Below are 12716 nucleotides of genomic sequence, written 5' to 3'. Positions count from 1 at the left end.
AGTGTGGCTTCCTTAGTTTTGAACTTATTTGTGAAGTTTTGTATAATCTTTTCTGCAATATGAAATATATCTGATGTTTTACTTCTGAAGTGAAATGGGGAATTTTCTTTGTTGCTTTTGACTCATAAGTTACTGAGCAACTAAACCAGATATGTTTTGGTGCTATTGTTCTTATAATTAAATTATCAATCATGATCCTATTTTCAGGTTTGGAAAGCAGTAATCAAAAGGGGCAGTTCATTTCAGCAGATGAGCTACCAAGGGTGAGTCTTGTTTCAAACATCTGATCTCTCTAGAAATTTGAGGAATCTACCAGGCATTGATATTTTTGCATGATTTTAAAGAACCTACTGAAGCTAGAAGCTCTTTCTTTTTCTGTTTCTTTTACGGTTTATGATGGATTTGCATGAAGCAATCCTTTGTTTTTTTAAGCAATGTACGGTTTCTACAGTCCTATTAACCGTTCAGTGTTTATTATTGTACATTAATAAATATTTTATTTCATTTGTTTTAGCTATGAAGTTACACTTCAATTCTGAGCTAGTATAAAATCATGCACATGTTTTGATGTAATGTTGGTTGACTTACATTTTTTTAGCATCAATTTTTAATTTATATGTTTAAAATGGTTTAATGTATTATATGCTCAATGAATGTTTCAATTATACTTCAGTTTATTGTTAGTTTACAAAACTTTATCATATATCCTTTCATAAATATACACATTGGTTGATAAGTTAATATTGTTTGTCAATATCCATCCACCCTAACATAATTTAATACATATGATAATATATCATAACATTAGCAATGGAAAACTATATTGTTGGTAAAATACCACAAATACTTATTAATAATCAAGCTAAGATATGGCATAATATATTAATAGTTATAGAATTAAACATTTTCAATTATAATATTCTCTGTATTTTAGTTATCCCTGTAAGTCTATCCATTCAGGTTATGACTCTCGTGAATATTTAGCATGCCATACAGTTCTTGCATTTAGTTTTTCTGCATTTTACTCCTGTAAAAATCCTTTTCTTGTTTGGTCCAAACTCTAAACTGCTCTGTTGGATTTCTTTGCATAAATCCATCATTTGATATATATATATATATATATATATATATAGCAGCTCATGGGACTGGCAATAAAGGAATCGTTGTCCCAGGTCAGTTTTATTTTCCAGAAAAGGAATCATATAGGTTTCATGTTTTACTCCTTAAACTATTATAGATGGAAGCAGAAATGTTGTGGCTGGAACTTAGGTGATTTTTTGCTTGTTCAGATCTTAGATACTTAAAGCGGACAGTTTGCAAATGACTTTGAAGCATCATTCAGAAGCACCTTCAACACAATGCGGCTAGTGAAGCAAGCAATCCGTGATAATGATAAGATATCATGTGATTCTGAAGGAAAGTGGAATGCAAATCCATTTGGGTAGATGGCTGATAGTTCATTACATGGTTTTGTAACAGATGTCAATAGTCACAACATGGACGTAGAGTGTAAAACAACACGGAGGAAAAAACGAAGTAAGAAACAATGTCAACTGCAGTCAGATGAAAAGGGGAAAATGCAAGAAAAAGCATGCAGTCTCGATACTGCATGTGAGTATGCATGGAATACTGGAGATGAAAATGGATTACCCAGTTTACAGCAAGACTTTTCGAAGTAGCAGAGCGTCATGAAAGCTGAATCTCAGGTTGGTAGCAAGTTTTCAGGGGGAACCGAAAATTTCAAGGGCCAAGCCTATGAAGATAACTATAAAGTTGTAGGTAGTGAGGGCGCAACCTCGCAAGTAACTCTTGCTGGTAATGGAGTAATTTTGGTCATGTGAAGTCCGAAGTAAATGTCCATAGTTGTGGTGCTGGTTTTTGGAAATTGAAAGAAGTAACTCGGCTATTAAAGATGTGGAAGTGCAGGCTGCACAATGTGTTATGGAACCAGCTCACAAAAAGATAGAAAAGAGAGATCCACGCCTTAGAATTCAGCCTCTTCGAGGGGGCAACCTCCTTTACATTACATAAATGAACAATTCTTGGATGATACAAATGAAAATACCTCCTTTCTATATATAGGAGTCTAAGTGGTCCCAATACAATCAAAGCCTACATAACAATAATATTGTAGGGCACAACAGTAACAATGGTGGGCTTCTATGTGGCATAATAGTAACAATATGGGCACTACATGGGTACATCAATATAATAAGTGGGTTATACTAATAACAATAAGGGGTTACACTAGTAGTATAGGGGCCTAACATGCCCCTCTCCTTCAAAAAGCGTTGTCCTCAACGCTTGAGTAGTTCTTGATGCTTCTATATAAAATTCTTGTCCTCCCATGTGGAATATTCAATGGGTAAGTTCTTCCACTTGATGAGATACTCTGAAATTGATCGATTTCGTAGCTGTCGGGTTCTTGTTTCTGTGACTGCTCCAGGTTCCAATATGATTTTTCCTTCCTCTTCAATTTCGGGCAATATTGCTTGAATTGGGATCTTTTGCAACTTTTGAATAAGTGGCCATACTTCTTCGTTCTTCTTCCATTCATCCGTTGCTTCATTTATCCAAATTGGTTGGATAATATAAATAGCACAAAACAATGCTTCCACATCCTCATCCTTGAAGCGTCTTTCCATTCGGTAAGGTCGCCATTTTTTAAGTGCATGTAGTATTGCCAACATTTCCTTCTCATAAATAGCTTGCTTGAGATGTAGCAGTAAAAATACCCAATCACTCACATCAAAACATTTTTCACTACGATGTTGATCTACATGTTGTTTCTGATTTTGTACCGAAGTGGCGTTATCCTTTAAAAGTTGGAGAACTTGCTGTTGATGCTCGATATGATCTTTCTCTACTTGAACCTTTTTCTTCTTGATATGTCCTTCTATCTTTTGAGGAGTGCTAATTTCTTCCAGTCCTTTACAAGATATGGTCGGATTCATTTCTTGATGCTCGATGTGATCTTTCACTTCTTGAACATTTTTCTTCTTGATGTGTCCTTCTATCTTGATAGTTTGAGGAGTGGTAATTTCATCCATTGAATTACAAGATATGGTTGGATTCATTTCTTCTTTCTCGATGTGATCTTTCACTTCTTGCACGTTTTTCTTCTTGATATGTCCTTCTATCTTGAGAGTTTGAGGAGTGGTAATTCTTGCCAATGCTTTACAAGATATGGTCTGATTCATTTCTTCTTTCTCTGGGGTGGTGTCCTGACGTATATCCTCTTCTTTTGATGTTTCTTGATCCTTTTCTTCCTCCTCTTCATATTCTATGTAAAATAATTTCTTCTCAGCACACCTATGACCTTTAGTGCATTTGCTATCACAATTGTAACAAAGCCCTTTTTCTCTTTTTTCTTCCAATTGTTGTGGTGTAACCCTTGTAGGTTGTGGAAGGCTGGGAGAAACAACACTTCCATCTTTATAATTGTGAGGGGTATGCTTCCTGGTTTCCATAATTTTGCTTTCCATTATGTCACAAAGCCCTTTTACTCTTTCCAATTGTTGTGGTGTTGTTCTAAAGAAGGTGTTGCTCTTTATATCCTCATAATGTGCTATCATTTCCTCCGTGAAAATTGACCACGTAACAAGTTTTTTACGAGAACAAAGCCCTTTGTACCATAAAAATTGATCTGGTTCTAAATATGAAGAAGCAATACATACCTTTTGTAACAGTTGTACACCATGTATATCAAAATATTGCTCCATCTGAAGTATCCAATTTACCGGATCCTTGCCATCAAACTTCCTCATCTTGCTTTTTCTTGATTTTAGGAGATCTACCTTGAAACGACTGTAACTCTGTACTTTCAGATCTTTAAGTTCTAAACTTGTGACCTGCAGTAGCCCTCTTTGTCCTCTTTCCAATGCCACAAGTCTGATCCAAATTGGATTCTCCAAGAAAACGTTATGCACAATCTCCCGCAGTGACCGGATTATAGGCTAGTTCAGTAGAGCGAACTTGTATGACGTGCCACGTGTCACTGTTTCAACCTTTGACTTTGAAAAATATATAAACAGAAACTACAGTCCGTTCTCTTTCTGTAACTCCTTACGAAATTTCAATCCGATGCTCAGAAAGAAAGTTATGACAATTTTCCCCAGGTCACCTGTTTTGAGAGTAATTCAGGAGTCTGCAAAAAGACCAACTTCCGCAGATCATATCTCCGAAAATGTCACGCAAAAAGATCTGAAATTCGGACCCAAGGTTCAGCGCCAATTCTTCTCAAATGGGTTTTTTTTTGCGACTTCTGAAACGTCACAGAAAAAACGTTATAGCGAAAATGCCACGATGACCTGTTTGGAGCAGCAAAACCCTAGAATCCAAAGCTCTGATACCAAATGTTATGGAACCAGCTCACAAAAAGATAGAAAAGAGAGATCCACGCCTTAGAATTCAGCCTCTTCGAGGGGGCAACCTCCTTTACATTACATAAATGAACAATTCTTGGATGATACAAATGAAAATACCTCCTTTCTATATATAGGAGTCTAAGTGGTCCCAATACAATCAAAGCCTACATAACAATAATATTGTAGGGCACAACAGTAACAATGGCGGGCTTCTATGTGGCATAATAGTAACAATATGGGCACTACATGGGTACATCAATATAATAAGTGGGTTATACTAATAACAATAAGGGGTTACACTAGTAGTATAGGGGCCTAACACAATGTCTAAAGTTTTTAATGGATAATTCCTTTTCTATATTGACTGAAAAGACTACAGCTACAGCAGAGGGTTCTGGAGAGAATAGTGTGTCTAATGTCAGAGCGAAAATACATGGGAATAAAGAAACATCAGGGATTCTAGAGGATTGTCAGAAGGTTGTGTTACATGGACATCCACAATGTGAGGAAATCTCCGATAGACAACTGAGGAATTTTTCTGGCTCTTTGCATGAAGCAGCTATGTTATCTGTATTCTCAGATAGGACGAACATTTCCGATAAACAATTTCGGCAAAATGTTCTTAATGTATTTGATAAGTCTGTGAGGGAACAAGAAAGAAGCAACCAATTAAAATCACTTGAGCTCATGCAAAAAATGAAGCAATTAAAACTTGAAGAGGAACAACTTCATATTAATTCAGAGTCGAATATGTTGGCTAGGAACAAATTAAGGTTTATTCATTCCAAAGCATTTTTTAAAGAGAGTGAATTCGTAGATGAAAAGCAAAAGAGGGCATATGTTGAGCTTAGCAGACAATGTGCAGATGAATTGGCGACGGGGATGATACTCATGCTCCTTGCTTTAGCCTACGGTGTTTCAAGATATTCACGCTCACTCCTTTCAGAAGCGATCACATCATGCCAAGCCACCAAGGTAATTTAGTTGATGTGTATAATATCAAGTCTCAAGATAAGTTCTATATTATTCTTTACATTTCTGTGATTGTTGTTTTGTTCCAATTGTGTGTAGGAATCACAAAAGTCTTCGTGGTTTTCCAACCCAATGGACACTGTAACAGGAAGATTCTGAACTATTGCATGTGAAATTATGGTAATATCCCGTATGCTAGCAGGTGCTGGTTTTGTTTCAGTGATCGTCTATTTATTGTTCCGCCACACAGTCACAAGCTCTAGTCAGGCTAAGCCTGCAACGATTATCTTGGTTTTACTAGGAGGCTTATGTGGTTGGGCAAGCAAATTCTCTGTGGATAGCCTGGGAGGAAGTGGATTTCATTGGCTTGTACATTTGGAACTGCTTTGTATTCTGCACGCCTTTGCCAATTGTTTTACATCACATTTATTTTGTTTTCTAAATGGCCCGACTTCAAACTCTAGTAGGAGCAGTTTGACACCCTCATGGATTCGTAAGTTTGTTTTCCATGCTACACTAGTTTTAGTTCTTCCAGTGATGGCTGTACTTATTCCGTTTGCTTTTGTTAGGGATTGGACAAAGCATTTTTGTGATATGTTCAAGGATCACGTCCTTGAACCAGTGAGCATGTCTCTGGCATATGGTCCAAGACGTTTTCTCTAGGTGTATTTCTGGAGCATTGTATTTTAGAGTGTATTTTAGGAACTGAATGTTGTCGTTAAGTCCGTAGTTAGTTGTGGATGTAAAATCTTGTAAAGAAACACTTTCATCAACTGGCCACTTTTTTGTCATGATTCTGTGTACAGTTGTGCAAATCTTCTTAGTACAAGAAGCTGTTCTGTTCCATTTTTCTTGAGAAATAAGCAATCTCATATATTTATTGTAGCGCTCAACTCGAATTCGCTGAAAAGCTAAGTCTGATATCCATTACAAGGACACATGTTTCCATTTTAATCCATGTGATCCAGTTAGTCATCATAATGTTCATGCATATGCGTGAATATCTTCAGGATTAAGACATATAGGAAGGGTATAAATTTCCTCGGCACTCCTAAGTGTTGTGTTTTTTTTTTTAAACTGCCCTTTTCAGGATATTTATTTTTACCTCTCATTTAAATATAATGATGTATTATGTACTTTTTGTTATGAATATAAGAGCAACTTTTGTTGTGAATATAAAGGTAGCCCATTCATAATATAAAATTATTATGAATTTTCATTTAAAATAACATCATATAATTTTAAATATATTTGAACTTTGACAAAACTTAACAAATTACCTTAGATTTAACAACCTAGACATCATTCCAACTTCTTTTTATGCTTCATTCCCTCATAAATACAATCACTGTTTATGAACAACCAAATGTTGAGCAGGAAGCATGCAATGATACCAAGATAGGTACAATTTATGGGAAGAGGAAAACGGCTTAAAGCTGCAGTTCACATTCATATTATATTCGCCATTCAAGAATTACACCCTAGCAGTAGGTAGAATTCCCAATATTTTCTCCCCTCAGTGGTAGTTATCTCAAGTCGCAATCATTATTTGTAGTTCATGGATACCATCCCCATTCTCGACATTTTGTGTATCTATATTTTAAAAAATATAACAAGGTGAATAGAAAAATGTAACAGCCAAAAGGAGTAAACTCATGGCCAATAAATCAAATGAATTATTAATTGTGTGAGGACTCGCATTCTCATGGCCATTATGTGAATCAACATGGTGTGGAATAAGGTACATTTGTACTGTTTCCCTAGTAAAAATTGTCATGTCTTAATTATGAGTAAAAATGATCTTCAAGAGAAATTTTAGACTTTTTCATTTAAATATGTAATCAAAATTTGTGTGTTTTTTCATGCAGCAGATATCTTCAGCCTTTCACACACCTACTTTGCTTTGACATGACTGATTGTTGAAATTTATTAAAATGATATCATTCATCCATACACATGTATTTACAAATACAAGTTTCATTGAATTGAAATGCATAGCAAATGTAATACACAGATATTTTCAGTTTGCCTTTTAATTTGACAGTTTAAGTGCACATCAAACATGCTACAGTGTTAAAAAGGGCCCTCTAACGAAAAGTATATATATGGCTACTTATAAATATTCAATTTTTAATGCACATCAATGATGATGTGATGAAGAAGAATATGTAAACACCCATCAAATTTAATTGTTGCATAGAGGTTTGTTGTTTTTTTGTTATATATCAATATATATTTGTCATTGGCATAGTTTCTACCGATTACAAATCATTAAACTTGACAATTGAATAGTAACTATTTTGAACACTAAGAGCTTAGGGATAGTCCCCTAATTCATGTCATCATTAAATTAAACAATTAAAACTATATAATAAATATATTAAATATGATATCAAGTTTTTAATTATTTATATAAGTTTTTAGATAAATTATTTAATTTATGTATCTTTTAAATATATTATTATTTTTTATATAAATGATGAATTATATATCCTTAAGTTTATTTTCAATTTACAAGGTAATAGATAAATTTATTTTAATATCATACATATGTAGTTAATTCTCATAGATAACACTAATAAGCTTAGTAGTAACAATGCTTAAAATTAAATGTATTAACAGTTGGCAATCTTAATGCATTAATAATTGATATTTTAGTTGGATGGTAGATTAACTATTTTCTAGGTGGTTGGGCATCAACACCATGATGTAGGCCATGATTTCAATTGTTACATCATTAGAAGACTATATGTAAGGTCCCTAGAGCCCATGCTCGATACACACCTAAGGAATATGTGATATCGCATGATACTCCACTAGTCAAAATGGACGTTCGAGGTGCTCAATCCATGATTTGGGTGCCATGCTGAGTTGCGATGTGATGAGCACAATTACACGACACTACCGTGCCCATATCAACAGTAATGAATCATCTCATGCTACATCCATTGGTTAGTTGCACGACAATGTGCACAGGTCAATAAGAGTGATGTTGCGGTGGCCACAACCAAATTTGGGGTTTCCAATGTACAGCACGCGAGCGAGATGGTTAGATTGAGTTGGAATGAAGCGTGGACAAGACATTTGTTAAACGCGCGTGGCGTGCAAGAGATATGTAATCTTTATTAGTTATAATTTGACATGGACACAAAATGAACGGCCATGTGTTGGTCCATTCCACCCAACCAATGCAACAATTGATGGGCACATGCATCACATGTATATATTCAGAGTGGGGGAAATAAATCAATGGATAGCTCAAAGCACATAAACCACAGATTGTTCAGGCTGAGCGCATGGTGAACTCCTCATAGAGTTGACATGACAAAGAGCGTGAGGTGAAGGTTGTGCCCTATCTGTGAGGTAGAGGTGCGTGGGCCAAAGGCTGGGGTTTTGTTGGTTTGTTCTAGGCCACTAAGATTATGTTTTGTGTTGGAACACGAGCCCCAAATTTTGGGTTTTCTCAAAGAGCTAAAATTTTGGGATCGACAAAGTTGGGTTGGTTTTTGTAACAAAGTTTATTATTAAACTTATGATTTGAGTATTAAGATGGATAATTCCCATTTTACATTGTCTCTTGCATGTGGTGAATTTTTGCAATTGATCATAAGTAAAAGATTGGTTAAGTTAAATTTCAGCTAATAAATGAGCGAAGGCATGGTCCAAGTCTAGTATGCCCACTCTAGGCAATCCATTGGGAAGAACCGCGTTGGTGCCACATGGCGGGAGGATTTCTGGGACCTTGGGTTATGACGACATTTCTAGATTCATGACACTATATAGGAAAATAAAGGGGGACATATTGCTACTGAATTCACATGATGAACTCTCATGCAAGTAGAAGGCACATTCCATAACATCTCCTTCCACAACAATTAACAAGCATACTTAAATTTGTTTATTAAACAACGACTATTTTGATGTGAATTGATTGACCAAATTTTACCAAATTTACATAACTTCTCTTCAAATGTGTCAAATTTCAAATTTGATCAATGAAATTTAGTGACTTAGATTGCAAGTAATATATACATATCAAAGAAATGTTTTTAAATATTTTTAGATTATTTTTTATCCCATATAATGATATTGTCAAGATTCACAAGAAAGAGTGTGAGAAATGAACAAAACCAACACAAACCCAAACTCCACAATAAAGAGAAAAACAAACTAGCACTAGAGAAACACGAGAGGATATATCAGCTATGAAGGGTGCAAACCTAAATAAAGAGTGAACCAAACCACCCTTCACAAGATGATCAATTACAAAACCTTTAAGCAAAACCATTTATTAATGATTATTGATCACAAGATGATCAATTACAAGAGAGTTGTATTTATACATCACTTAAGATTGGGATGGTCTCCCCAAGAGAGGTTATCAACGTGTATGTATAAGGATGACCTTGATATTGGTTTTAATTTAAGCTTATACCATTTTCAACATCCACTAGTAAGCCAAATTAGCAGCCATGAAAAAAGTGATGAATACAAATATGAGTGAGTGATATGTTTTCCTTTAGGTTCCTCTCGCTCACACAAGGAAAAATGGCAAGGCATAATGTGGAGGAAAAGTTCCTCTGCAACTCAATCATTGAGCTATGTCTTGGGCTTGGGGGTGGGGCGTACTACAATGAACAAAATATCCTCTTCTAGTGCATATGCCAGGTTTCAAGAAGATAACATTGTTGTAAGCTCAAAACTAAAAATAAAGATTTGAATTGTAGCTTTTGGGAGTAATCGTGAAGATTAACATGGAGCTTGAGGAGTTTTTGGCCATGGAAATCATTTTTTGAACCATAAGCACCATATAGAGAGCCACGTACAAACTCTTTCCCATGGTTGCAAATTTCGAACAACAAACTTGTTAAGAATTTAAAACAAATCCAACAAGCCTAAATGAATACCCATTAAGCAATTTTACATAGTAATTACAAAAGAAATGGTCAAAAGATTTTATTTCATCAATAATGACAATAATAATCTATTTTTTAAGGTCACAGCCAAGCCAGAAAACGACTTGGTGTGTGAGACCCCCTTGTTTATGGGACAAGGGACCTGCCTTTGTGAAGCGGTTTGACTGTTAAATTCTACGAAAGTGAACATACTCTACAACCTTCTATATTTGAACCTATGACCTCTTGCAAGGAAGCAATGTTTTTAACCATTAGGCCCACTCAATACATCCATTGACGGTTTTATAGAAGGTTTATACCATTAAGGTTTATTCCCATTTCCTATCTTCCAGGAAATCCAAGAAGATAGCCCCAAAAAGGAGTCCATGAGGTCTTTCCAGTTGATAGAGCCTTTCTGGGATAAAATAGAAAAGGATGATCTAAACCATGTAGTGACAAATTTCTTCTTTAAATACAACCTTTATAATTTGTTGCCACATATTGAAGCCATTTATTTTTCAACCTAAAATTTGATAGGGAACTTGCAACCGCCTCAGATATATGCAATAGCTCGCAAGCCACATATATCAGAAACTCATAGTTAGACCTAGGACCAAGACGTTCAGAGGCCACTAGAACTGGAGCTAGATCCCAGACTCCAATGGGATGTGCATCCTTCCAAACTTACTATGATGGGCCATGTCTCTAGGGACATGAACCCGGGTGGATGGGATCGCAAACCACTCCCTACCACTCGAGCTAAGCACTTGTTGACGACTAGAGCCATTTATTACTCTCCATAGAGTCTTCATAGATAGGGAAGTTCCAAACGTAAATGTATTCTTAAATCCCCAACCTCCAAAGAATTTAGGTAGAGAAAGGGATTCCCACCTAACCAGATGTACTCCTTTCTCCTTTTTTCTAGTCAACAAAATACTACCCATATATATCCTAATATATTAACGATAAATTTATGGATTTTTGAAAGTGCCATCCAATAAACAAGGTTACTTTCAAGGAAAAACTTTACAAGTATCACCCTTCCCCCAAGAGAGAGCCACATGAAACACTAGTTATAATTCTATGATCAACCTTTTTAAGGAGCCAAGTCCAATCCTCCTTTAAGTGACAATTTGGTTTCAAGAAAAATCCCAGGCATTTAAGACCTTTGGAAAGAAGCTCCACTTCAAAAGTTAGTATGGCCTTTATGAGATTGAGATTGTCATCTTGGGCTCTGTTTTGGAAAAAAGTAGATTTTTGTAGGCTAACCTCGATATTGGAGGCTTGACAAAAGAGAGAGATAATTTTGGCATAACATTCCCATTCAACAAAAGATCCATTTCCGAAAATTAAGATATCATAAAAAAAAAAAAAAAAAAAAAGATGAGTTATTTGCATTGATCTAGTCACTTTGACCCCTTTTAAATTCCCAACACATTTGGCTTGAAGGATCAGTGTGCTTAAACCTTCAACTATTAACAAAAAAAGTAGAGGAGAAAGGGGACAACCTTGTCTCAGCCCCCTAGTGCTACGACAAAAGTTGAAATGGGAGCCATTAATCACCACTACGAAATTGGTCGAGGTTACACACCCCATGTTCTAGTTGGTCACTTCCATATTAAGGCTAGTTTGAAGAGAATCAATCTAAAAGAGTCCAATTGACTTTATCATATGCTTTTACCAGATCCATTTTCAAAATGTATGCATTGTTTTGTTTTATTTTTTTGTTCCTGATTTTTCTTTTTCTTTAATTTAATAGAGTAGAGTGTTTCTTGAGAAACTCCATTAACATCGTGGATTTTCCTATTTGGAAAGAAACTAAATAGTTTCAAAGAAATCATCTTAGCAAGTTTTTCTCTAAGATGAATGTATAAGATATTTGCAATAATCTTATATATTAAGTTACACAATGAAATGCCTGAAGTCATTAAAATTCTCAGGTTTTGAACTTTTGGAATTAGAGTAATAAATGTGGCATTACTAACACCTTTAATAGATCCTTTCCTTCTAGCTTCCTCCACCACATGTAAAATCTCATTCCCCATCAGATCAAAGAAAGCTAGGTATAGCTCTACTGTCCACCCATTTGGTCCGTGACTTTTATCTTGCAAACTACTTTAACACCCCTTAACTTCTTCCAAAGTTACATATTTGCCAAGTCTAGCGGAATCATCCTTTGAAAAGAACTTTAGAAAATTTTGAAGTACTTTCAATTGGGCAGAAATATTATTAATACCAGGATTTGTAAAAATATCCATGAAATGCTCCTTTGCTTCCTTCTCTAAATATTTTTGGGACCTTCTAATTATCCCCTTCTCGTCCTTAATCTCCCTGATAGAGTTGTGATTTATTCTATAGTTTGCAAAGTAGTGGAATTTTTTTTTTATATATATTTCCATCCTCGCCTTTATCCAAATAGCTATGCTTTTCATCCTTCATTCCTCTTCTTCCGACTTTAAGATCTGGGATATTTTTCTCTTCC

General features: G+C 35.3%; 1 long non-coding RNA gene across 1 annotated transcript; it reads left to right on the top strand.

Annotated features, from left to right (window-relative positions):
- The first annotated feature begins 207 nt into the window (after positions 1-207).
- Positions 208-1932, top strand: LOC149246572 (uncharacterized). The gene is made up of 3 exons (XR_016265571.1): positions 208-263; positions 1137-1172; positions 1290-1932. It is a non-coding gene; the product is annotated as an uncharacterized LOC149246572 (long non-coding RNA).
- The last annotated feature ends 10784 nt before the right edge of the window (positions 1933-12716 follow it).

Source organism: Pinus tabuliformis, chromosome 7, assembly GCF_031772625.1.
Source record: "Pinus tabuliformis cultivar Carrire ecotype Pingquan chromosome 7, CPIR1, whole genome shotgun sequence".
Lineage (NCBI taxonomy): Eukaryota > Viridiplantae > Streptophyta > Pinopsida > Pinales > Pinaceae > Pinus > Pinus tabuliformis.
The sequence above is the reverse complement of the archived record's forward strand: the minus strand, read 5'-3'. Positions and strand labels throughout refer to the sequence as shown.